Here is a 26,829-nt window from a genome sequence, read left to right as displayed (position 1 = left end):
TTTTTTTTTTGAATTTTTCTAAAATCAGGATCTTTTATTTAGTGACTTATGTTTGTATGTTAATTGTTATATCTTGATTGTTTTCATACGAAATGTTTTATTCCAACTAAATAGAGAATTAAAAGCATGTTTTTGTATAAGAATTACTAATGTAACTTCATATTTTTTTCAATGTTATGGTCAACATAAGGCAGTATCCAAAATTGAAGTGTATCAGAGGAAGGAAATGAACTATGATGCGCAAACTTCAAAGTTTAAGTTGAAGTGTATGAAACATCGTGTACACGCGTCCTTTTTGTGAATAATGTGTGCTCAAAAAATTATGAAATTGTGTGAAACTTTTTTTAAGCTTTTATATCCATAAAATAGTCCCATGCCAAAATTTAGAATTTTCTGAGCAAATTTAAATATTACTACAATTATTGGATAGTGGTTTGGGGATATAAGTTTGAGTTGTCATTAGAAGAAAGTTAAAATTTTTAATATCTATAAAGGAAATGGGCTGTACATGAAATAAATTTAAATATGAATTTTATACAATTTTGTGAATCATTCTGGTGTCACATGTATTTCAAATTGGAATTTCTTTCCATAAGCACACAGAAATTAAATTAAGTGGTGGAAAATAGCAATGTGTTCCAAAGAAGTTGAGAATTTTCCACAACAACTTACATATTGTTTTGTACAAGAGAAAAATATATTTACACCCATAACATAAACATATTTTTAAGATGCTTCACAAGGATGATCTAATTAGTTATTTAACAAAACATCAAATAATATTGGACTGAGAAAACATCTAAATCAGCCCATCTAGAAATGCATGCACGGCCCAAGCTTTTCTGTCCATCATCCTTAATCCAACGGTATGAGTCGCTTTCTCATTGTCTATAAAGCATTGGAAACCCTCCTCAGATCCACTCCCCTCCCTCTCCACAGACGCCGCCCCCTCAGGTCCTCAGCAGGAGGCGAGCGAGCTGTAGAGCCCCACTGGCATCGGCGGCGAGAGGAAGCGGCCGGCCTGGTCCCCCGCTCCCTCTCCTTCTACGGGGTGGCGATGAGTGGGAGCGGTGGTGGTGCATGGCGCGGGTCGTGGCGAGGTCAAGGCGCTCGTCCTTAGATCCGCCTGCTCCTCATGCCGCCTCCTCCCCTGTGATGGGGCCTGAAGAACGCGGCCAAGGGCGTGCGGCCCGGGGTGCAGCGGCTCCCTAACCAGCCGCCATCCTACACCTCCTCACCTCCCTCTCCCCCTCCTCGTCTTCTCCATCCCGACGCCACTACGGCGGCCTGCGCCCGGCTTGCGCAAGATCCGGCCGTGGTGTGACTTTGTCTGGCCGTCACGGTCCCAGATCCGTGGCTGCCATGCCACGGGCGCAGCAGCATCACCTCCAAGGCTGCCAGCAGCGACATCATCGACCTCGGCACCTCCCGCCGCTAGCTCGTCCGCCACGACTACACCTTCGAGGACGCCAGCGGCAAGTCCCTCTCCCCTTCCCCTTTCGCATGCCGTCGTTTCACCCGCCCACGCTCCTTCCTTCACTCCTGCAGATCTCGACCACTCTAGGTGGGGCCATCGAGCGGCATGCTTATGGGGCTGCAGTGGCTGAGATCCTTGCCATCCTCTTCGCCCAGTGATGACGGGATCCACACGAGCTCCTCCAGATTGATCCACGTGAGCTGCTTCTCCTATATCGTTTTAGAATTGGTTTGTCTCTTTTCTGTAGTAGATATGTAGCACAACTATTTGTTGAAATGCCCCACTGGAATGACTTAATTCTTAATCTCACTGTTGTTAGTTAATCCTGCTCAACTACATGAGTTCATCACCTGCATCAACCTCTACATGAGTTCTGACCCTTTTTCTTTTGCGTGGAATTAGATTTTTGCATGCTATGGTGCACCTGCTTCACACTATTGATTCACATGAATAGCTGTAATTTTACGCAAACTGTATCTGTATGGGTTAGGTCATTGTTAGGTGAACTGGTGGGGGCGATTTCTAATTTTCTTAAGTTTATTGTGCCCACATGCTGTTTACCAGATTGTATGAGTTCAAGGTTCTGTTGTGACAGCTTTCATATTTGAAGCGAAGTTAAACTCGGAACCCCTCATCATCATTTAATTTGACTATCTAGTTGTCACAAACATATGCATGTTCAGTGATAGTTTCTCTGACACATAGAGCAATCATCATTGAGGCTGCACCTCACTTTGAATTTAATTTACCTTATGGTGTTGTAAGGTTGGAGAAAGTTACTTTGATATTCGAATGAAGTGTGATAGCAAATAGGATAGTGTTGCTCTTTGTACAGATCAGTTAATTACAATATTACTAATTTGCTATGCCAATTCATGTTCCACTAGTATGTCTTGATCTATAACCTTGGAAGCTTCTTGTTATGTACTATATATTTGAAGATCAGATAGATGTCTTTCTCGACAGCTGGAGCACAAGCAACAACATTACAGATCAAGTTCAATTTCTCTCAGGTCAGCAGTTTCCTCTCCTCATTGGTTTTAGTAGAGCAGATTAGCGCTTTTACATGCAAGGACCTATAGCTTGCATTCAATTTCGGTGAATCTAGTAGCTGCACTAGATCAAGCTTATTTTATGCCTTTGTTCCTGTACACTCCAATAACTTGTATCTAGTAGCTTCGCTTCCAATTTTGATCATGGCACTATGTTGTGCCATGTACTGTGGCAATACTTGAGTGCATATTCTCTAAAAATAAGCTCAAATAGCCTTAGCATCTATGTTACTTTGTTTGGACTTTAAATCTGATTTTGTAAGCCTCTGATGAGATGAGTGTTTCTAATACTAAATCAAAAGTATTTCTTTTCTCTTTGTCAGGTTGCATCACTCCGAAGGAGCTCTGACATTGACATGACCAGCTAAGATGGATGCAAAAAATTGAGTTTGTGCAAAGTCACATTCGAGCAAGTTAGTCTATATATGTGATTCCATGCTGAATCAAGAGCTTATGATATTATATGTAATGAGATGTTAGTTAAAACATTATTCTTGTGATGATGACCGCTGAGATGTTGGTTCAAACTTTATTCATGTGATGATGACTGACCTGATTTAAACTACTATTTTGGTAAATTGGATGATAACTTTTGTATATCTTGTGGGCTGATTTGATTATTTTGATAAATGGGCTGAATTTTCCTTGGGCTTGTATGATTGGCTATTTAATAGGGTTTTAATCTGAGTGGAATTATGGTGGGTTGTAAAATAGCCCATCATAGCGGCCTAGTTCCAAAATGGATCCAATAATAAGTGGGCTAGGCGCTCAAAAAAATGCCATGTCATTAGCATGAGCCATGTCAGCTGCCACATCATTGGCCATGTCAGCCGCCACGTTGGATGCCACATCAATGTCCATGTCATTGATGGTTGAACATGTGGCATTATCTATGACAACATCTGTGGCGTTTATTTTTGTCATAGATATTGGGCTTAGGTTGGGCTAAGTGGGTTTCGGGTTATTTTGTAACGATTTAGAAACGTCATAGATTGTGCAAATCTGTGACGTTTATGCAAAAAACGTTGATTGATTTAATTTGTGACGCTCATTCCATGACGTTATCCAAAATCGTCATGAAACTGTCATAGATATTATTTTGTGACATTTTTCAGCAATCTGTGACAAATTTATTTTGTCATGGATTAAATGATTTCTTGTAAGCCACAGCATTACTAGACACCAAAGATTTTCTTTGCCATTTCGACCGCGTAATTCCCATACTGAAGATACTCATGCAAGGAATTTTCTGGTGACATCATGTTGATTATTTTCTCATTTCTCAATATGAGTAGTTTCCAGGCATTTCCAGGGCAGCATAATTATTGTCTAGTAGTTTCATCTAGGTAGATTGGAGAAGCTCGGGTTCCTTACTCTGTAGGCTGTATCGTGACTCTGGCTCTAGACAAAGGACTGTACTAACTCACACCAATCATTGACTGATTCAGAATTTGATGAAAAGCATCAGTTTCATTGTAATCTCGGATGTACTCAGAGATGCAAAAGATCTCACCACTGGTTAGTCAGAGGAAGAACAAGCAAATGAGCCTGCTGAGCGCCTCCGAAGACAAGCATATGAGACCATGATCAAAACTTTATGTATTGTACTATAAATACTACGCCACCCGTAGATTACCTTGCTGAATGCTCTACGTATTGTACTATAAATACCGCACTGCCCGTAGCAATGAAAGGGTACCAACCTAGTTATGAGAAATGGACTAGTTTTTATTTATCCCACATCTATAAATAGAATGAGGGAGCATAAGGAAGAAAGTGGTGATGTGCAATAAAAGAACCAATGTGTTAGTATATATAATAGCAACTTGATAGGTACTCAATCAATCATGCTTACCACAATTATAGGCTTATGTGCGATCTCAGTAGGTGTGGGATGCATCAGGATAGTAGCCAGTACCGCTATTCACCTGGATTGTTGTGCCATGCTCTGGTTAGGCGCTGCAGTTGCATCTGTGGCCTTGGGATCCATTTGCTTGCTCACTGTTGATGAACTGAAGGGAGCCCCTGAGCTACCTAAATTTTTGGATGTTCCATACAGAACTTGGTGTTGCACCCACCAGTGAAGTGAGGAGTGGACCTGGTACATGATACCGTTGCAAGTGTCAGGTGCACCGGTGATTTTTCTGACTCAACTGAAAACAACATGATACATGATCCAATTTCAGACTCACCTGGTAAATGATCTATGCGCTGCTGGAAACTCTTTCTGGTCTCCCTCATATGTATTTTATTCTCTCGAGCTTGCGGAACCATTTCAAAGAACATTACTAGCTGCTACTGCAGAATACTAATCCCAATTTGACACCAGATTTTTATATTTAAATTACATATGTTTATCACAGCTACGGAATGAGAAACAATAGCCGACATCATTTACAGCAACTACACACTAATGAACAAGTTCGTCACGTCCTGGCTCATTATCTCCCAAAAGCAGTGAAGTTTTGTCCACAATTTCACATTTGTGATACAAGCCAAGGGCAAGAATATGATGGAATTTTTACTAGCTTAACATGACGAAGTGAATAATCTATGAAGCTATGCTGCATGCATACAGACATATGTTAGATTCACAATGGAAGAGTTTTTCCATGTCTTTCGTCAGCAGTAACCTTGATGCCTCAGCTACAACTGAGCTGCATACGGAAGAGTTATATGGTCACTGCAGTACTTTAAGATCAAAATTTCAAGCTACAATTTGGCTGCTAGATGGCAAAAGCACATGGTCCTCACTCGTTCTCAGAATGTCGGATTGGGAAAGGGGACTCACTGGAGCCTTGAGCTAAGCCACCACATTACTAGACATCAAAGATGTTCTTGAGTAATTCCTATACTGAAGATCCTATAAAGAATGTTGCGGTGACATCATGTTAACTTTTCTCTTTTCTTAATATAAGAGTAGTTTCCAGGCGTCTCCAAGGTAGCAAAATTATTGTCCGAGTAGTTTCATCTTGGTAGATTGGAGAAGCTCAATTCCCTACTTTGTAGGCTGTCTCGTGACTCTGGCTCTAGACAATGGACTATACTAACTCACACGAATCATTGAATGATTCAGAATTTTATCCAGAGTATGATGAAAAACACCAATTTCATTTTAATCTCGGATGTGCTCCAAGAGGCAAAAGATCTCGCCAGGAAGAACAAGCAAATAATTTTGAGCTTGGTGAGCGTCTCCAGAGAAAAGCGTAACTCCATCCCCGGACCCGTGCTCTCCGCACCGTCACACACCTCCTACACAGATGACGTCGAGCCTCAGCGAGACCAGGATGATGAAATCTGCAGGCTTACTGGACGCCTCCAGGTATGTCAGAGGTTTGCCGGAGTTCAACTCGACGGCAGCCCTCCGGTGAGCTGAGACGCACAGGAACACAATGGGAATTACCGAATTTTGTGCTGTTTATTAATTAATCAATGCCTCCAGGCTGGTTCAGGATCCTGGGGTTTCCATTGGCATGCCATCCGGTGAGCTTGCGCTAGCCGGCTCTGGCCGAACTGCATGTCAGGACGCGATGCGGGTGCGCTGCCTGAGGAGCCATCCATTTCTCCTACTGCCACTCTAGATAGTCAGAGTTGTGGCCTGTGAGCTACTTTGTAGTCTTATTATACTATCACTGCAAAGCTATGTAGTCTGTCTTTCACTATCATATTATGAGAAAAATGGACTAATCTCAACGTCTATGACGTTCGTTTCAATTTTGGACTATCTTATGTATCAACATATGAAAGAAAGGAATATACCGAAGCAGATGGTGATGTTCAATAAAAGCACCTATGTGTTCATACTGTGTGTGTGTGTGTGTATATACATATAAATAATAGCCACTTGATCGGTTGCCGAACCATGAAATTTGAAGGCTCAAATCAAGAAGCAAATCAATGCTAGTTCACTTGACCTTTCTTACAACAATTATAGTTTCATGTGGGTTCTCAGTAGGTCTGGGATGCGTCAGGATAGTAGCCGGTACCTGTGCCCACCTGCATTGTTGTGCCATGCTCTGGTTCAGTGCTGCAGTAGCGCCTTAGTCCTTGCGATCCATGTGCTTTCTCACAGTAGATGCTCTCAAGGGAAGCTCGTGAGCTACCCAAATTTTTGGGTGTTCCACATAGAGTAGGAGTTGGTGCAGGGAGACGATGGCAGAGCGGATAGCGGAGAGGCGGACACCTTGACCTTGGTGACAGCGTGCATGGGTGTGTGGCCCCTCCTTCACAAGGAGCAACTGCAGAATTAGTGCTCTTGGTAGAGTAGTAATTGCCCTTGTTGGTACAACATAGTGGCATGTACGGGACTGCCAGGACAGGGATACATAATGCCATTGTAATACAATCCCAGACTTTTGATATGAATTTAGTCCCATTTGGGATGGTTCCTGAAATTGCTCCTCCACCAGTTTCATCCTGAAGCTACACCAAACACAGAGCTGAAAACAGTGGCTTCTCTCTTGCATGCACCAATGACAAATCTGGAGAATAATCTGTTCCGGCAAACGTTTCTCCAAACTGATTCGGTTCTACAAGTGAAGCTGCTCCACCCATGAAGCTGGAGCTAGAACTATTTTCAATCCATGCCAAATTGAAGGAGCCCTTACTCACGTTACTTACATTGATCTCTTGTAATAACTCTGTAAAGGGAGCTGATGGGATTTAATGTTTGGAGCAAAACCAAAGTTTTAGGTACGTCGATGTATGCTGGTGCTCAGCCGTGGCAATGCTATACCGAGACCGGAGACCTTGTACCTTGACCTCGAGCTGGCAGTGCGCGTGGGTGTGAGTTAAATGTAGTTTAAGTGTTTAATATGTCGCAAAAGAAGGTGCCAACACATGTAATTGATAAGTTGAGGGTACACATGAGCTCATTGACCAACATAAAAGTACCCAGGCCAGGTGATGAAGCTTAATATAGCTCTGCGAAAAGTAATACATTAAAATAGTTAGCTTCAATCATCAATAGCTAAAAAATCATAAACATTGACCACATGAGTTGCGTTATTAGATTGATCGACCATATGATTGTAGAGTCTATAAACAAATAGACAGTTATAGTTTTAATAAAAACTATTAGGATTTCCCGCGCATTTGCGCGGCTAGTACGTATTGAGAATCAAATATTTATACACCTTTGTATCCTCGTACTTTGTTTTTAATTTATATTTTTACTACACAATTTTCCTAAATTTGAAAAATAATTCCAAATTCAAATGTAAGTGTAACGTTTTTCATTGTTAGGGCTCTACAATTATCTCATTGCACATCTCGTACAATTAATACTATGCATGCAGTCAACTTTTTTTTTGGATTTATTTTCAATTTATTGTAGAAGTTGGTTATCTATACAGAGTAGATAGCTAAATAGGGGTGTGTTGTTACTTTTGACCATTCCTATTAGTAAGATGCAGTGGCGGACGCAAGATTGGAGGCAATGGGGGGCTGAAACAATAGAGATGTTGATTTGTGTGAAGATTTAATGGTGATTTGAAGGTCTTGCTACAGTGTTTTATGTGTAATTAGGGGAGCTTAGGGGGGCTTGAGCCCCCTAGCCCCCCTCCTGTATCCGCCCCTGGTAAGATGTATGGTTTGATCTCGATAATGGCACAGATTATAAGATATGAAAGGAACAAAATAGAATACATACCTTGATCCCAGGAGCCGGGAGGAATGGAATACAGTCCTGTAAATCCCCATCCACGCAATAATGACGTGAGCATGCAAGTTCATGTTGCGTGCTCTAACCCCCTAGTATGCTTCTATCTACATGAGGGTGAAGTGGATTTCATTAGAGTCCTTTACGTGTATACCCTTATGAAAGTTAGTCGTTACCTATATACTCCTGAAAAGTTTAGTCGCACATGTATACCCCTGCCCAAATTTTTGATTACCTCCATACCCTTCCGTCCATGTTCCGTTAAAAGAAAACGGTAGATGATGCCTGACAGATGGGACCCACCATTGGAAATGACCATATTGCCCTCTCCATCAATTCATCTCTACACGGTACTCTTCCAGGCGACATCCGCTCGTAACCCTAGCCCGCCGCCCGTCAACAGGGGCCTGCACGCCGCCCCCGGAAGCCGTTCGCAGCCACCGAAACCAGAGGGTGCCGCCCGCCGCCGCTGGAGGCTGAGGGCCCCGCCTGCTGCTTGGAGACGCCCCCTGCTTCTTGGAGTCGAGGCCGGGTGCGCAGGGGCCACACGCGGCTGCGGGGGCTAGCGCTCGCCGGGGGCACGCTGGGGCCACTTGCCACCGACACGGGGAGCCTTGTCGGCCGGACGCGCGCAGGGGCTTGGCAGGAGCCCTGTCATGCGCTATGTTTCTTTTTTTTAAAAAATCATTATTTTCCTTGCTTTTCATAAGATTTGAAATAAAAAATGACATAAAAATGACATAAGCGGGCAAGGGTATAGGCGTGCAAGTGAATTTTCTAAGGGCATGAAGGTAACGCACAATTTACATAAAGGTATACGGGTAAAGAACACAGAAGGGAAAAATGGTCTTTGTCCAAGTCCATTTAACACCGTTAGTCTGAATTTCGTCCAAAAGAATATGGAGGTAATCAAAAGTTTGGGCAGGGGTATACACGTGCGACTAAACTTTTTAGGGGTATGTAGGTAACGACCAACTTTCATAAGGGTATACACGTAAAGGACTCATTTTATTATGGGGGTGTTTGGTTCTAATGGGGCTTATTTTAAGTTCCATCCCATTTGATGTTTGGATGCTATTTAGAAGTATTAAACGTAGACTACTGACAAAACAATTTTTGTAACCCCTAGGCTAATTTCCAGATGGCTTTGACTTGAAGATTAGAAGGGAAGTTATATGTGGCGGTCAATTTAATTCAGAGCACCTAATAGTCATGGGGGTGTTTGGATCAATGGTTAAAGATAAGCCCTATCACCTTGAATAATGTTTTGATGCCAATGAAGAGAACTAAACATAAACTAAATATAAAACTAGTTGCAGAAGTCTAGAGCTAATTCGCAAGAAGAATCTATTAAGTCTAGTTAGCCTATGATTAGCCCCTGCAGGAGAATGGTTGAAGTGCTGCCTCAACCAAGCCGAGCTAACCCCAGACGTTTTCTTGTCCTTCACCCCTCTGGTGGAGGTTGAGGTCTAACGCCAATAAGAGCCCCCACTATCCCTCCTCCCCTCTGTCTGAATGATGCCCGTGATAGCATTTCCTTCCGAATGCATGTGAAGAATCATCGCCACATTTTGCAAAGTTATCGAAAGCTCTCCGCAGGGCAAGTGGAAGGAATGCGTCTCCAGCCTCCAATGGCCCACGAGAACGGTCAACAGTGACCCATCCATAGCTGGGAGGCCGGCGCAAAGTGCACGAGCATGCAGCAGCAACCCCACCCGACGAAGAAAGTTCGCGTACCGCTTGTCCCACCTCAATGGTGAGTGTGTACGCAACCTCAGTGGCTGGAACACCTGAAATTGGAAACAAACATTCAGTACTGCATATAGAAAAAAATAAATTGAAAAAAATAAAGTACATGAATTACATAGAGTAAAGTGCATGGCCGGTCCTCGAACTTGTGGGACTGTATCATCCCAGTCCCCAAACTCAGAAAGTGTCATTCTAGTCCTTAAACTCTGTTCGAGTCTCATATTTTTCCAAACAGGAATGGTTCTCTGCCTACGGACGGAGAACAGGCTTGATTGCTTAAAATAGAAAATTAGCAAGAAGTTATATGTAAAATCATCTAGACACAAAAACTACACAAATATCTATAACTTTATAAGGGTTCTTTAGAAAAAAGTCATCTTCTTCCTCTCATCCCGTGGCCTCATCAGCGCCGCGGCTGCTGCTGGGTAGCTAGGTGTGGGTAGGCCATCGCCGCGGCCATGTAGGCACGAGGGCAAGCCAGCATCGTCGCCGCCATGCAGGCGTGCGAGCGAGCACTCATCGCGGCCGCGCAGGTGCGTGGTAAGCGGCCATCGCTTGGGTGCGTAGGTGAGCCGTCGCCACCTCGCACAGGCACACGCACGCGCACAAGTGAGCACCGCGGGGTTGAGCATCCACTACCGTCAGCACACGGGCAAGCGCCACCGCGGATGGCGAGGAAGACTGCTAGCTGCATCAGGCGCATGCTCAGTGCATGGGGGCAGGCCCCGACGACGCACTGCTCTTCTACGGCGGTTGCAAAGTGGCTGCAAGGGCCTATCAGGGTGGCATGCCCGCCGGTGCGGCGGGTGCGCGACAACGCACAAGTGCGTGCAGAGGAGTGGTGGGTCGTGTTCATGGGGCCCTACGAGCGCTACTCCAATCTGCTGTCGTGCTGGCAGAGCCTGGCTGAGGCGCCGACGAGCTCGTTGACCTCACTGCGCTGGGGTCGCTTGAGTATGCCAACCACCCCATACTGGGATCCTTCTCGGCGTGCAGCAACATCACTGGCACGCTCACCAACACCCACTCCATCGCACGCGTCCTGCACCAGCACAGCACCATCGCCGTTGCCCATAGCCGCATGGGACGATCCATGGCACTAGCTAGCCATGGCCATGAGAGAGGTAGGAGATGAGAGATAGAGCTGACATGTGGGACCATACCCGTTTGGATGAATATGAGACCCAAACAGAGTTTAAGGACTATAATGACACATATTCTGAGTTTGGGGACCGGGATGAGATACCCCTACAAGTTCGAGGGCCGGCCATGCACTTTACTCAATTACATACATGCAAGCAGCGAGTGTAAAAAATAAAACATGTTCGCGATGCTTGGAGTCGTGGAAAGGTCTCCAGCAGGGGGAACGTTGGGTGGCACCATCCTGCAATGATGTTACACCAATTAAGTATTCAAAATTATTTCCCTCTTCCTATTGTATCTCTTAAGGTCCTAGCAGTTGAGACAGCATAACTTTCTGTCAGCAAATTCATGCCAAAAAAGTGCAAGATTTGCCATTGGGTAACAATGAAATGGAAGTTCTAGAAATCAGGTACAGGTGATCTAGAGATGACACAGACATTGCATCCTTCTAGATCCTAATGGTCACTATCCTCCTTTTTCTGTTCTTTTAATTTTATTAAAAAACTACAAGGGTAAAGCAAAACAAAGGTCTCATTGTCAGCAAGGAAATAAAACAACAGCTACAAACAAAAGTGATCCACCCAAAACATGGCTCAGCTAACTGAGCAATTTCAAGATGTTTGTGTAGTTGCCGCAACAAAGGACTTGTTAAATTTGTAATTCAGCTTTGCTTAGAACGTGGAGTAGCAAAACTGAGAATAACAGTGATTATGCCTTTGCTGTTATGAAATGTCTATCTTAATAACAGTGTAAGTTCTTATCCATAATGAGACTGCCTTAAGGAGAAAGCTGGGTCCCCGTGCATATTGTGTAACCCGTAGGCCATAGTCAAACCATCCTCCTGCAAGCTTCATTGAAAATTATAGGACTACCTAGTTGTTTAAATGGACGAAACTATGTAAGATTTTTAAAAGAATAGCATAGTAATTGTTTACCCGTAGTAACGCACGGGCATTTTGCTACTGCCTTAACATTATCAATAGCTAACCAAATCAAACCATGCAACTATTTCAAGACGTCAAAGTAGCGGACAGAGAATGGCCTGCGTATTTCCTAAACCTCATATCTAGCACTACATTCATCTAGTTCAACATATTCCACAATCTCTAGCAAACCCTAACCACCATTAACCTCTAATGCGAACAAAATTAAGTGGTAAACTGAAGAAAGGAGTAGAGGAGTATCTTCTAGGGGTGGTGGGGAATATTCCCCACTTTTCCAACCTAAAATCACCGGATTTAAGGGGAAAGGGGCGGCGGAGCAAAGCCTTCTCAGGCTCGAGAGATCGAGAGATAGATAGAGAGAGAGGTAGTCTGACACGATAAGGTCCGTGGCATGACAGGTGTGCCACATAGGCGGCCCGCTGGTGCCGTGTTGGCTCAATTAGGCGGCCAGCGTGGCACCCCTGTTGCGCCACTGCATGTGGCGTGAAAGAGGAGACCTATTGCACTTCCCTGACCGGCGCGACCAATCCGGCTACCTGTGTAAATAAAGTTTGGACCGGATTATTTTAAAAATAATCTTCATAAAGGTTAAAAAAAATTCTTCAATGACCTGTGGAGGGGATATAATATTATTCTCAGTAGCAAAGATCTCGGTAAGAGACGGCCATTTGGAATACTTATCATATTTGGGTAATTCTAGGATATTTTGTTTATGGAGATGGCAATGGTGGTAATTAAGAAATAGATATAGGGAGATTTTTGGGTTAATGTTTTATAATAGTAATGGTGGGTGATTTTTCTTCGATTAATGTGGTAATTTCTAGGTGGAGGCTACTTTTATTGGCCAAATACCAAGATAATAGATGTTGATGATGTCAAAAGAAAACTAATAAAGTATCCAGTCGCGCAATGCACAAGACACCTCACCTTACTAGTTGATAGAAAACTAGCATCTGGCTTCCCATCGTTTATATATTACCCCCGACTTATATCATCCCAGATGCAATAGAAAACTAGCATCTGGTTTCCCACGGCGAGCTCACTGGCTTTGTTAGGTCTAACCAGTCAAAAGCTTGCTTCCAAACACCCTAGCAAGCAAAGCTAAGCTAGCCAACCCATGGTGTCCAAGGAGTTGTGGGCTGGCCTTGGATCAGCTCTGGTGTTCTTGCTCGGCCTTGTTGCTGCGGCAATGAACCATGTAAGGATCAAATTGTGGTTGAACAAGATCGCCGCCTACTTCAGCCCATACATCCAAATCACCATCCCAGAATACGGCGCCGATCCTTCCCAAAGCAGAGACAGAGAGTTCTTCGTCACTGTCGAGGCCTACCTCTCTGAACGATGTATCCATGGGGCACGCAAGCTTAAGGCCGAGCTTGGTAGGGACAGCAAGAAACCCCAGGCCGCCATTGACGATGATCAGGAGATCATTGACACCTTCGATGACGTCGGCGCCAAGCTCTTGTGGTATGCCTATACGGAGTATCCAATTCAAAAGTCCCAAATCATCATCTACAACCCGGCTGATGAAAAGCGCCGGTCGGCCCCGTCCTCGAGTCCTACCTGCCCCAAGTCATTTTTTTTTCCAACGCAGGGGTATGCCCCTGATTTCATTACTGGTAGTAACGAAATTACAGCAGTTCACAAACCAAGGTTCGACACGAAGAAACGAGGATTTAAAGGCTAAAAGTCTACGGATTAACAGCCTCCAGCAAACCCAGCAACACCACAAGAGCGACAAAGAGTAGCAAAATGATAGCTAGTTAAACTTTATCAAATCTCCAAAGCGGTTGGACATATGTCGAAGCTTCAGTCTTTCAGCTCCCCTTCACTGGAGCAGAACCACACCGGCATCTCCTGGTGGGGCTTCATGTGGGTGTAGACTCAGCACCACTGCTCTGAGGATATCCGCACCCCCCCTCTAGCAGCAGCTTGTCCTCTTCCGACTGTAATTCTGCCCAAAAGGAGATAAACGATGAGGCGAGACAAATCACCTCTGTGGGAGATCTTACCTTTTTCTCTTCAAAGCACACATTATTTCTAGTTCTCCAAAGTGCCCAGCAAATCCCGGCCAATCCCACCATATGGAACTTTTCAGCGCGGGGCATAAAATTTTTAACCCAGTACCAAAATTGGTCAAATGATGAGGGCCTACAATCACCCCCAACAACCATTGCTACCATGCTCCAAACATACTTGGCCATGGAGCATTCAAAAAACAGATGAATAATGGATTCATCCTCCCTGCAAAACATAAACTTACTATCCCCATTCCAGCCCCTCTTCAAGGGATTATCTTTGGTCAGGATCGAATTTTGTTGTATCAACCACATGAAAATTTTAATCTTTAGTGGTAATTTAGTTTTCCAAATCTTCTTGTTAGGCTCATTAGCTTCTTCACTGAAGAAGTGCTTGTACATTGATTTAACTGAGAACCTTCCAGTTTTTCCCCAAATCCATCTAGGACAGTCACGCTCCCTTCCTAAGGCAAAAGAGGTAGTTATGTCCTGTAGCCTCCTCAGCTGATTTTGTTTTTCCTCATCAAGCCATTTTCTGAATGTTAGCCTCCATCCTCTCTGTGCCATACTCGCAACAGAGCAAAACTTTTCATTACAGATAATATACAGGTCAGGAAACTTGTCTTTTAAGGCTGCTGCCCCACACCAGGGGTCCAGCCAGAAATCTGTTATCTTTCCATTCCCTACTACCATCACTCTTCCTTTTAAATAATATTCTCTTACTTTTAGTAGATCGTTCCAAACTGGTGAGTTGGTAGCTTTGTACTTCAGGTGGGAGATACAATTTTGTTTAACATATTTTTTCCTCACTATTTCTTGCCATAATCCTTCTCCCTTTTCTACTTTCCACCACCATTTACATAACAATCTTAAGTTCATCTTTCTCAAATCATGAATTCCCAGGCCACCTTTCTGTTTTGGTTTGGCTATTTTGCACCACTTAACCAAGTGATATTTTTTCTTCATACCCCCTCCCTGCCAAAAAAATCATTTCCTAGTGCAGTCCATCTTTTTATGAATGGTCTTTGGGATAAGATACATAGACATACAGTAAATGGGAATGCTGCTCAGACAAGTTTTAATAAGAGTGGTTCTCCCTCCAATGGATAGGGCACTTCCCTTCCACCCATCAAGTCTTTTTAGGAGTTTTTCGTCAAGAATCAGCCAGTCCTTGACATGCAGCCTAGATCCAGACACTGGTACACCTAAGTATTTAATGGGCCAAACTCCCATAGCACAGTTGAACATATCAGAATATATCAGTGTTTTCCCTTCATCTTCACCAACCATCGCTACCTCGCTTTTATTGAAATTTATTTTGAGACCTGACATATTCTCAAATAAATACAAGAGTAGTTTCATATTTCTCGCCCCCTCAATGTCATCTTGTAAACATAGAATGGTGTCGTCTGCATATTGTAGCACTGCAACCCCTTTTTCAACATATTCCGGGACCAGACCAGTAAACAAATCATTTTCTTGAGCAGTGGTAATCATCTTGGCAAGTGCATCAGCTGCTATATTGAAGAGGAGAGGGGAAAGTGGGTCCCCCTGCCTCACCCCCTTTCCACTTTTGAAATAACTGCCCAAGCTATTATTTACCTTGACACTGAGAGTCCCACTAGTCATAACTTGCCAAATCCAAGCGCACCACTTTGCGCCAAAACCTCTCTGTTTCAGACAGTGCATAAGGAACTTCCAGTTTATTTTATCGTATGCTTTTTCAAAATCTAACTTCAGCACCAACCCCTCCTTTTTCCTGACTTTAGTGTCATGCAGAATTTCATGGAGGCTCATCACACCATCCATGATGTTCCTTCCTTTTTATGAAAGCATTTTGACTTTTACTTATTATCTTGCTCATGCTTTTTTCCATTCTCAGCATCAAGGCTTTAGTAAATATTTTGTAAACCACATTCAGCAGACAGATCGGCCTGTATTGCTGGATTTGATTAGCATCTTTAATCTTTGGGATTAAGGTAATAGTTCCATAGTTGAGCCTTTCCATCTCTAGTTTGTGATCATGGAACTCATCAAACATTCTCATGATATCTAATTTGATCACTTCCCAACATGCTTGAAAGAATTCAATAGGCATATGGTCGGGGCCAGGAGCAGTATTTGTTTCCATTGAGAATATCACCCCTCTAACCTCTTCCTCTGTAAATGGTTGACCCAGTAACTCATCTTCCTCTGGTGAAATCTTCTCACATTCTTTCCAGCAATGAGGGTCAAGAGATATACTAGGGCAATCAAAGGGCCCAAACGGATTTTTAAAGTATTGAGTAGCATGATCAAGGATTGCCGCCTCATCCTCCAAATTGGATAAATTATTCATCATGCTAAATATGGTATTTTTCCTTTTCCTGCCATTTGCTATTCTATGGAAGAACTCAGTATTATTATCCCTATCTAACAGCCACTTAGAATTGGATCTTTTATGCCAATACAGTTCCTCCTCTTTAATGATTCTGAGCAGCTCAGTTTGGATGAAAGTTTTCTTTTCCAATAAAGTCCCTGATAATATAGTATCCTCCTCAAACTTCTCCAACTTAAGCAACTCCTCTTGCAGGATTCTTTTGTATTTCTTGTTGTGTCCTCTCAGACTCTGTCCCCAGCCTTTCAAGAATTTTTTTTAACTCTTTTCAGTTTTATACTCCAAATCTCAGTAGCCTTATCAGCTTTCACATTCTTTGTCCAAATCTCCGTTATTTTAGGAATGAACTCTTAGTGTTTGATCCAAGAGGTTTCAAAACAGAAGGGTCTACTTGTCTGGACTTTTTCCTGGTCAGAGCACAACAGCAGAGGGTTGTGGTCTGACATTAATCTATGGATCTTTCTCAAATTGGTCAGAGAGAAAATCTGTTCCCAGTCTTCACTCATGAGGACCCTATCCAATCTCTCCAGGGTAGGATCCCATTGATTGTTACTCCAAGTAAAGTTTCCGCCATTCAGAGTCAAATCCTTCATCTCAAAGGAGTTAATAATGTAGTTGAACATCTCAGTAAATCTATTCCTAGAGAATATTTTATTTTTTCAGAACTAAATCTTAGAATGTTGAAGTCACCCCCTATAATCATAGGGAATTTCCTGTTCGTACATAGTTGCGATAACTCTGTGAGGAATTCTTCTTTCTTATCATCATGGGATGGCCCATAAACAGTAGCAAGCACCAAATTCTTTTTCAGTTTTTTATCCAGAACATTGGCCACAACAGAGAATTGCCCTTGTTCAAACTTTAAGACCTCAAACCTGTCCTTTTTAACTCCACATAACATGCCTCCAGACCTGTCAGTGGCAGGTAGCCAATGCCAAGAAAAAGCCTTCTCAGGATCAATTTGCCTAAAAAACTTGTCACTATAATTTTTCTTGATGGTCTCTTGCAGGCCCACAAAAGTCAACATGATAGTCATAAAGCAGCTCTTTTATAAAAGTACTCATCCCCTTCTTGGAGACACCCCTACAATTCCAAATAAGACCTATCATCTAATTGATTTAGTAAGAACTTTAGGCCCTTTAATCAGGTTGTATCTAGAGCGAGTCTTAGATACATCCTCATTAGATAGCTCCACCCCATCAAGAGGTTGGGGGGCAGCATCAGATTTTTTTTTATTCGTACGCACATTTTTCTTTTTTCTATTTTTCTTTTTACTGCTCACCAATTTAAAACCCTCTTCATCAGACTCATCAGAATGCCAAGTTATCAACTTAAGCTCCTCAAAGGGGAGTGGCTCTTCCTCAACAATCTGCTTACCTTTAGCCAGATCCTCAGACCTATCAGTCAGGTTACTCCTAGCTTTTTCAAGATCTCTCATAATATCAAAATGTTCTAGGTCTAAATTATTAGTGTTAACACCCATTTTTTGAGATCTAACAATCAATTCATTATTATTAAGAACTGCAAAGGAGTTCTTGAGGTGAATAGATGTACCTTCCAGATTCTTCTTGGACTTCAAGGCCTCAGCTTTGTCAGCAACTTTCAGGTATCCCGTCCCCTGTTCTTTGATTCTGTTGCTTTGTCTCTTGAGCTGCACATCCTCCTCAGCTATCACCACTGGCACTGAGGTGTCTACAGCTATCTCCATGTCTTCCTCACCCATAGTCTGTCCCACCTCATCCACAATTTCTTCTTCTGTATTTTTTGCCCATTCGGGGGATATCTTCTCAGCAGGGACCTCTTTCTGTGTAACATTCTGTGGCAGGTTGGTATTAATGTCCTCTTGGCTAGACCAGTCAATTATCGGGGCTTCTTGAGTCCCATGACATGGACTAGGAGTTGTTGCTTCATCCCTCACCGACAGTACTTCTTTTTGAACCTCAGGCTGAGTAGAATTTATTGTCATAAGGGCACTAACTGGCTCCAGATTTTTTGCTTTGTCATCCAGTGTTGAGGGTCCACAGCCTCCGGATAAGAGAGCATGCTTTGCTTCAATAGCTGCCAGAGGGTCAAGTTTAGATTTGATAAAGTTGGAGCCATACTCATTGACTACAGTTGTGGTATGCTCATTTAAGTGTATTGTCCAGAGATTCCTGATTTCCATATTTTGAAAGGAACCAAAGTTGAGGTGTTGCCCCCAGGGGAAATGATGTCATCAAAGCTCAACCCTTGATCCTCACTATCTTCATCACTTTCCTCTCTTTCCTTTCTCTTGTTTGAAAGACTATCATCTAGAGATTTCTGTTTTTCTCCCATTTGCTTGTCTATCTTAACAGTCTGGACGATAGGAGCGGGCGTCATGTTATCCTCGAGTGGAGTGGGATGTCTAGAAGGAACCTGTCCCAAAGCTGTAGTGTTTTGCTGGTGAGATTGAGTGTTCTGGTCCCGGTATTGAGGCTGGTGATTGTGATTCTGGTCCCCCATTTTTGTCTCCGATCCTTCTAGGTTAGACTGATCTTCACCCCCTTGCTGATCCTTGCCATGGTCTCTTTTTGGTTTCTTAGATGAGTTGTCATCGTCAGCTCTGTCAGTTCTGGTCCATGTGTTGCCTGCCGCATTAGTGACCCCCTCGATTGGAACCTCCCTCTGAAAGGTGAAATCATAGAAATGATAGTCCAGCAGCCCCTCCACAAATTGCAGGTACTTTAGTGATGTCCTTACAGCCAATCTTTACTCGAACAAATTCCCACTTCTTCAAATTTACTTTATCTACTTCCAACGGTAGACCCACCAAAGAAGCCACAAAGCAAACTTTTCTCTCCGTCCTCTTCTCAAAAGGCAGACCAAAGATCATGAACCAAGCTGAGTCAATAGCAGCTTTTGCACCCGCATTAGAGTTCCACTTCTCAACATTAAAGAAGACCTCAGGAACGGTCCTCATTTGCATTCCAGTAAAAAATGAAAGATCTTCAACTTTCTTGGCAGTGGGGAATCTCATCTGGTACTTATTGTCAGCAATTTTCTTGGCAAACCATCTCCAAGTGGAAGTAGGGCCTGCCTGAGATTTAAATTCATTCTCCAGTTGCCTTGCAGTCACTATGCCTCTTGTAATGGTGATAAGAGCACAATTAGCCATCTCCCTAGGATCATCTTCAACTTCGTTCCCAGGAATAACATGGAATCCCTGCCCAGCAGCAGCCAAGCCACAGAATGGTGCAATACAGTCCCAAGGCATAATTTCAGAACAAACTCTTGCAACATGGCCTTCCTTCCTACACCTGGAGCAGATAATGGGGTTTTGACAATCCTCTGGTCTGTGACCCACTTTACCACATCTGAAACAGAAGTTCTGTTTTGGTTTTGGTTCCAAAATTTTTTCGTTCCCACTTTTTGGAGCCTGATCAGCTTTCATAGCTCTATGATTCAATTCCTCATCAACGCCCTCTCTCCCCTCAGTTTGTCCTGCAACCTCCTGCATATGTATATCCCTCCTGGTTTGCGACTCCTGATTTTTAGCTGGGGCATTCCGATTCTGATTTAGATTTGCCCGGAGATCAAACTGACGATTGGAGTTTTGGTGGAACTGTCTGGCAGGCTCTCTAGGTACCCACTAGTTGTTGGTTGGTCGACCTCTTCCAAATCCCCCTCGTCTGTTATCCCAATGCTCATGCTGTAATCTGTCCCTTGTCTCATGAGAACTATCAGCTCTACCTCCATAACCACCGCACCCAGCTCGTCCTCCACCTCGCGGAGCTCCAAACCCACCAAAAGCCCCTCTATCCGCCATCTGAGCCTGCGGATGTGATTTGAGAACTTGTGCAAAAGAACGCGAATCCCCACCTAAGGTTGACCAATTACCACAAGCTGAACCACGGAGGGGAACGGCTTGCGGCAAACTCTCCGATTGAGCAAACCAACTGACCGAAACCCTAACTTCCTCACAAAACCCAACTCCTTCACTGCGCTTCCACAGATGTTTGAGTCTCTCCGTCAAATCCGGGTCTCCCACTCCAGTCTCAGGGCACCGAGGGCCCTTAGGAACCTAGATCGGGGGATCCTCCCTTCCTCTCCCCGGGGAACACGGAGGGTTCCCAGGTCGAGCGTTGGAGCAGGTGGCGGCTGGTGGAAGCGGAGAAGGAGGAGCGAGCGACTCACCAGACCTTGATCCGTCCCCAAGGCTGGCCCAAACGGCCCCCCTTGCCCCATCCCCGCACACTGGTCGCCATGGCCCAGGTGTTAGTTGGGCCGCACCCTTGCCAGGGCATGGTTTATGGGCCGAGCTAGAGGATGGACTCCCTGTCAGGGTGAGTGGAGCCGGAGGAACAGCGCCCAACGCCCGTGGGAACGCCTTCCAGGAGTCGTAAATGCCGGCGATCGTCAGCAGCGAAGCCGCCTGCGGGCTCTCTAAGGGAGAGAGCCTAACCATCTCCACGGGCTTTTTCTCTATCATGTTTTCAGGAGTCAACACCCACCTGCCCCAAGTCATTGAAGAGGGTCGCGCCGTCATCGCCAAGAACCGCAAGCATCGCCTCTTCACCAACATCCCAAGGAGAGGGGAGGGAACTTTCTGGAGCCCCGTGGCGTTCCAGCACCCGGCCACGTTTGCTACGCTTGCCATGGACCCCACGGACAAGGAGGCCATCATCGATGACCTCGACTCCTTCAAGCAGGGGAAGGACTACTACACCACGATCGGCAAGGCATGGAAGCGAGGCTACCTGCTGTTCGGCCCCCCAGGCACCGGCAAGTCCACGATGATCGCCGCCATAGCTAAGCATCTTGAATATGATGTCTATGACCTGGAACTCACGGCGGTCAAGAACAACACCCAGCTGCGGAAGCTCTTCGTCCTGACGACGGAAAAGTCCATCATCGTCATCGAGGACATTGACCGCTCCGTCGACCTTACCGGAGAGCGCAGGGACACAAGAAGAAGTCCCACAAGAAATCTGGTGACGAGAGCAGCAACATTTCCTTGCCGCCGAAAGAGGATGACAAGGACGACGAGGACACCAAGCTGACTCTCTCTGGGCTGCTCAACTTCATTGACGGGCTATGGTCGGTGGCATGCGGCGGCGAGCGCATCATCATCTTTACTACCAACAACAAGGACAAGCTAGACCCGGCGCTGATCCGACGAGGCAGGATGGACAAGCACATAGAGATGTCCTACTGCCGCTACGAGGCATTCCAGCTGCTGGCCCGCAACTACCTGGACACAAACATATTGAACGATTGCCAGTTCTTCCACCTGTTCGGCGAGATACAGAAGCTGCTGGCGGAGGTCGACATGTCTCCGGCGGATGTTGCCGAGCACCTGATGCGCACCGAGAAGAGGGATGCCGCCGCGTGCCTCAAGGATCTCGTTGTGGCTCTGAGAAACGCCAAGGATGGCGTGGAAAATTAAAGACGCAAGTTGTAGAAATCGTCCATGATGAATGGAAGACAGCCAGTGAGAGGACACAAGCACGTGCTAGCACTTATCAGTACGTGCTTTTGCTCTATGGTGAATAATTCGTATTGGTAATAATGACTTGTATCTGGCCGGCTGTAATTTTATGGAACTGTACGCACGTAGGTCTGCTAAGAGATGTTTTGTTTTTGCCACAGGCTCAGCCGCCATGTGCATGGATCCCACAGAACATTATCTCCTCCCCTCCCCTCCCCCTTACTACCGGAAACCCGTATATACTTTACCATGTGCCCATAGCTTTGCCGTGCACATTCTATCGGACACACGGCAAAGAAGAGCTTTGCCATGAGTCCCAAAGAAAATGCATGCCAAAGTTCATGCACACGGCAAAAGCGTGACTTTGCCGTGAGCCTTGGCCCAAGCACAAGGCGAAGCTTCTACACGTGCACGGCGCGTGCATCCGCTATCAGGCTGAGGGACGGCCAACAACGGCCATTAAGGTTTGAAATATTCCACGTGTGCTTCTCAGAAGACACACGGGCCTTGGGTAGCTGGCACCCGGCAAAGCCATCACCAGTGCGTTTGCCCTACGTCGTCACCATCTCGAGTCGTCTCCCACTTTTTTTTTGTCGTGCGCCAGGAAAAACACACGGCAAAGATTTTTCCGTGTGCCCGATAAAAGGCACATGGCAAAGCCATCTTTGTCGTCATCCCCGGATGCTGTGGGAAATTTGCCGCGGGCCGCGCACGGCAAAGTCTTTGTCGTGCGCTTTAGTGGCTTTGCCATGTGCTCTGGACACACGACAAATAAGCCGATTCCGGTAGTACCTCCCCCATTCTCCTTCACTAAAATCACCGACCTCTCTCACTCCGATACAGCGACCATTGGGGGGCATACTAGCTTATATCCCGATGCATCCCATACCTATATATTGATTCTGTTGCTCGTTGGTCAATTGTTCGATCATGAAAGCTGACTGATTAATTTTTTTTTTCAAAGCAATGAGTCTTAGCTGTAGAGGGCTGGAGATCTTGAGCTATATATATTGATGTGCAGTCTGTGGGGACGCCTTGCCCTGCATATGAGAGCACAAAATTGTCTTTTTTGCCCTCAACTACGTGATTGATATATGAATTAATTTACACTTCTTTTAACATTATGTGTATCTAGTGCGAGTCACTTGCTGGGGGTGTTGCTGCAAAGCAATGTATTATGAGCAAAATGAAATAGTCTCAACGTATATGATGTTTATAAGTTCAATTTTAAACTATCTTATATTTATCTTTAAAAGGAAGGAGGGAGTATATTGAAGAAGATGATGTTCCATAAAAGCACCTATGTGTTGATATATAGTAGCCACTTGACATACTCAATCGCCGAACCATTCACAGTGAAGGCTCGGTTCAACAAGCAAATCAACCCGCTACAATACTAGTTCACCTGACCATGCTTACAACAATTATAGTTTCATGTGCATCGTCAGTAGGTGTGGGATGCATCTGGATAGTAGCCAGTACCTGCACGCACCAGCATTGTTGTGTCATGTTCTGTTTCAGCGCTGCCATCCATCATAGTCGTTGTGGTCCATTTGCTTGCTCACTGTTGATGAACTGAAGGGAGCTCTAGCTACCCAAATTTTTTAGTGTTCCACATAGAAGTTGGTATGGGGCGCCATGACGTGAGTGGACCTGGTACATGACACCATTGGCAGTGTCAGGAACCGCGACGCATTTTCCGACTCACCTGGTAAATGATCCATGTACAATACATGCAAATGATCCTTGCGCTGCTGGAAACTCTGTTGTGTCTCTCGAACTTGCCGAACCATTTCATAGAACATTGCTGCTAGAAACCACTCATGACTGAACAATACTAATCCTAATTAGTTAACACCGGATTTCTATATTAAAATTGTATATGTTTTATAGAAGCTACAGGATGAACAAAGACACAATTATACAGTATACACTGGTGAGCATGTCCATGCCGTGATTCACAAAAGCAGTGAAACTATTTGTCCAGAATTTCACATTTGCGGCACAAGCTATAGACAAGTGGATAGTTTTTGCTGCTCCGGTGCATACAGGCGTATGTTAGATTCACAACGGAGAGTTTTTCCGTGTGTCTCATCATCAGAACACCTTTGATACATCAGCACCAGTTCTGTTGCGTACGGGCATATGTTAGATGCATCAGTATTTTTTAGTGATTTGGTAGTACCATTATATATTCATGCAATTTGGTGCCTCAAAAGGAGACTAAAAATCTCCAATATGACAGGTACGAACTGGAAAACGAAACGAGTTATTCTCATCTATGTCAGGGAGCTCCATTGAAGGTTGCCAGCTCATCAGTTACTCTGTCAGTTTTCACATGTTCCTTCAATTATCACGACATTTTCTCCAAACAAAAACATAGGAAGGTTCTGATATCAACTTTGGAATCACAAAGTGCAAACACTAATAGTTATGAAAGATGTTCCCCTTAAGTATGTATGGTCTAGATAACTTTTTTGAAATTAATAAAACTTCTCTTTTTTAAAAAAACTGTGCATCTTTATATGTTACTGGTGCATCTGTGAGTCCATCTAATAAACATATAAACTTTACATCTAAACCATTAGAAAATATAATATAGGGGTAAAGTTTGTACTACTTCAAAATAAGATCTCATTTTTGAAAAAAGTAGTACAAAACTTTGAACTAAAGAGGGTTGGAGGTGCACCTAAGTGTCATTAATTAACACCTCTAATATAATGCTTTGCGGTCATGTATGCTATATATACAGAATCATGTCTCTCTAGCTACATACATATAAAGGTAGTTCTTGCCTTTCTTGAGGAAAGATATATTGTCCTGCTCATTTTTTTGGGTCGGCCGCATGTGATTGATATCCACATATACCTCGCAACACAATTCGTTATTGGTGGCAATCTCATAGTAGGAATGTTAACTGTACAAGGTTATTATTTGCATGTTTTATTGATAGTTACAATTATTTTTTTACAATATACCTCCCTCTCAACTGCTTGATTGAATCATTGTAGTCATCCACACTACTAGAAAAGGAGAAATCCTGATGCATGAGAAAACTTGGGCCTGTTAACATGACTAGTTTCATGGCATTTTAGAGCAGAAAAATTATTTGAGTACTTCGATCCAGTGATTCTGACTGCACATAAAGAATTATACTAATTCACACCATGCTTTTAGTGATTCAGATTTTTTTCTCCATATAATTTTTCAAAGGAAACAGATAGTAGTAATTTAGATTGTAATCTCAGTTGTTCAGCGCCTGTTAACCACAAATGATCTCGCTGTACTGGCAAAAACACAGGAAGAACAAGCAACCCGTTTTGAGCACACTGTTCCTCTCATGAATGTGGAAGCTGCTAAAGACTATACTACTTGCAACTTGCCACATGAATGTGGAAGTTGCATTTTAACAGCCCAAGAGCAGCATTCTGCATAACAATTAGGAAGATTTTGTGTTCATGCTTGTTTTGTTTGTACTTCCAATAAGTAACTTTTATCTTGTTACCTTTACATATAATTTTAATGAGAAAATTACTTTTACATATAATTTCCAAAAAAAAAGTGTACTTTATTCTTTCATTTTTATTAGCACTAAGATAATGTTGGAGGCACAACCACCCGTAATTCTCAAGAGTGGAATATGAAAAGGAAGAATCAAACGGCACCCCTACAACATTGAATTGGTGGTGACCTTTTTATGATTCTAGTGAACTATTTGAGGTACAACCATATATAGTAAAACTAGATCCGAAGATGCACATGCTCACTGGCCGGAAGGTATCATATATTACAGTGTTGAGTTCCTCTCAGTTGCTAAAACTTGATCCATTGTTGTCGTCCACAGACCACACTACAAGAAAAATCCTAACGCACTAGAAAATTGAACCTGCATAAACCATAGATAAATTAGAAGGCATGAGACTGGTTGGCATTAGGGAACCCAAACTTCTATAGGAGAATTGTCTTTTCAGTGATCAGGCAACAGTACATTCTTGGAGTCGCGGTTTCCTAGTGGCAACCAGGCTAGGACCATGTTCTTGGGTTGTTTGGAATCCTTGAGCATCAAGTTTCTGAGCAAACTTACAAGTCCAACAGTCACATATACTGAATAGGGAGCACACTAGAAGGGGTGATATCGATATAGATTGAATGCAAGAGAAGGGAGCGATTGAATGCAAGAGAAGGGAGCAACTAGAGTGATGTTAGTCAATGAAAGGAGGCCACATTGTTGGGATTAAGTGTTGATCCATTTATGCAATATTTCTACGTCTGGTGTACTCTGAATGACTAGATGGTAAAAAAAACATCACATTTTAAGATTTGAAAAATGAGCAAGAATAAATACGGTTGCCATAATCGAAAAGTAAAGGACAAGTTCTTTTATCACAGTAGAACACAAGGATTAAAGAAAAACAAGATACTGCACATTATGAGCATTGCACAGGTGAGAAGGCATGGCCTACAACGGTGATATGGTGGCCATCGCCATGCCAACCATCTCAGAGTTGGTTAGTGGGCTTGGCGTTCAGGTTTCTAACGCTCAATCTTGCTGTAGTGTACACAGATTGGCACGACGCATGTGCCAGGAAACGATCTATCGAACATTTACATGGTCTAAGAGATCTATCTTTGACTAGTTATTTAATATTTTTTATGAAACATAGTAGAAATACGATATTATGGTACTATGTTTGAAATAAATATATAATTTCTTTTAACATATCCAAATGTAATAAAAAGTTAATAATTTGTAAACAATATTTGCAATGGTTGGGTAATTCCACAATCGAAAACGTGGAACAATTCTTTTTGACCGGAAGAATACTAGCAAGAAAATTTTGGTTCTAGCATCCATGTTTTGTCAGAAATGCGACATTCCCAGTAGCATCATCCGAAATCCGCACCCTCACCATCTCCAATCGGCTATCTGACACAAGGAGAACTATTTGTCCACAGCTGTA

General features: G+C 43.6%; 1 long non-coding RNA gene and 1 pseudogene across 3 annotated transcripts; both read left to right on the top strand.

Moving 5' to 3' along the window:
* Positions 1–937: 937 nt before the first annotated feature.
* Positions 938–3,126, top strand: LOC120659698. Of its 3 annotated transcripts, none has more exons than XR_005669144.1 (3): positions 938–1,672; positions 2,424–2,490; positions 2,853–3,126. It is a non-coding gene; the product is annotated as an uncharacterized LOC120659698 (long non-coding RNA). The 3 variants fall into 3 exon arrangements; XR_005669145.1 differs by having other exon boundaries at positions 2,419–2,490; XR_005669143.1 differs by lacking the exon at positions 938–1,672 and having other exon boundaries at positions 1,679–2,490.
* A 17,657-nt stretch (positions 3,127–20,783) lies between these two features.
* Positions 20,784–21,826, top strand: LOC120662364 (annotated as a pseudogene).
* Positions 21,827–26,829: the final 5,003 nt, after the last annotated feature.

Source organism: Panicum virgatum, chromosome 2N (assembly GCF_016808335.1).
Source record: "Panicum virgatum strain AP13 chromosome 2N, P.virgatum_v5, whole genome shotgun sequence".
Taxonomy (NCBI): domain Eukaryota; kingdom Viridiplantae; phylum Streptophyta; class Magnoliopsida; order Poales; family Poaceae; genus Panicum; species Panicum virgatum.
The sequence above is the reverse complement of the archived record's forward strand: the minus strand, read 5'-3'. Positions and strand labels throughout refer to the sequence as shown.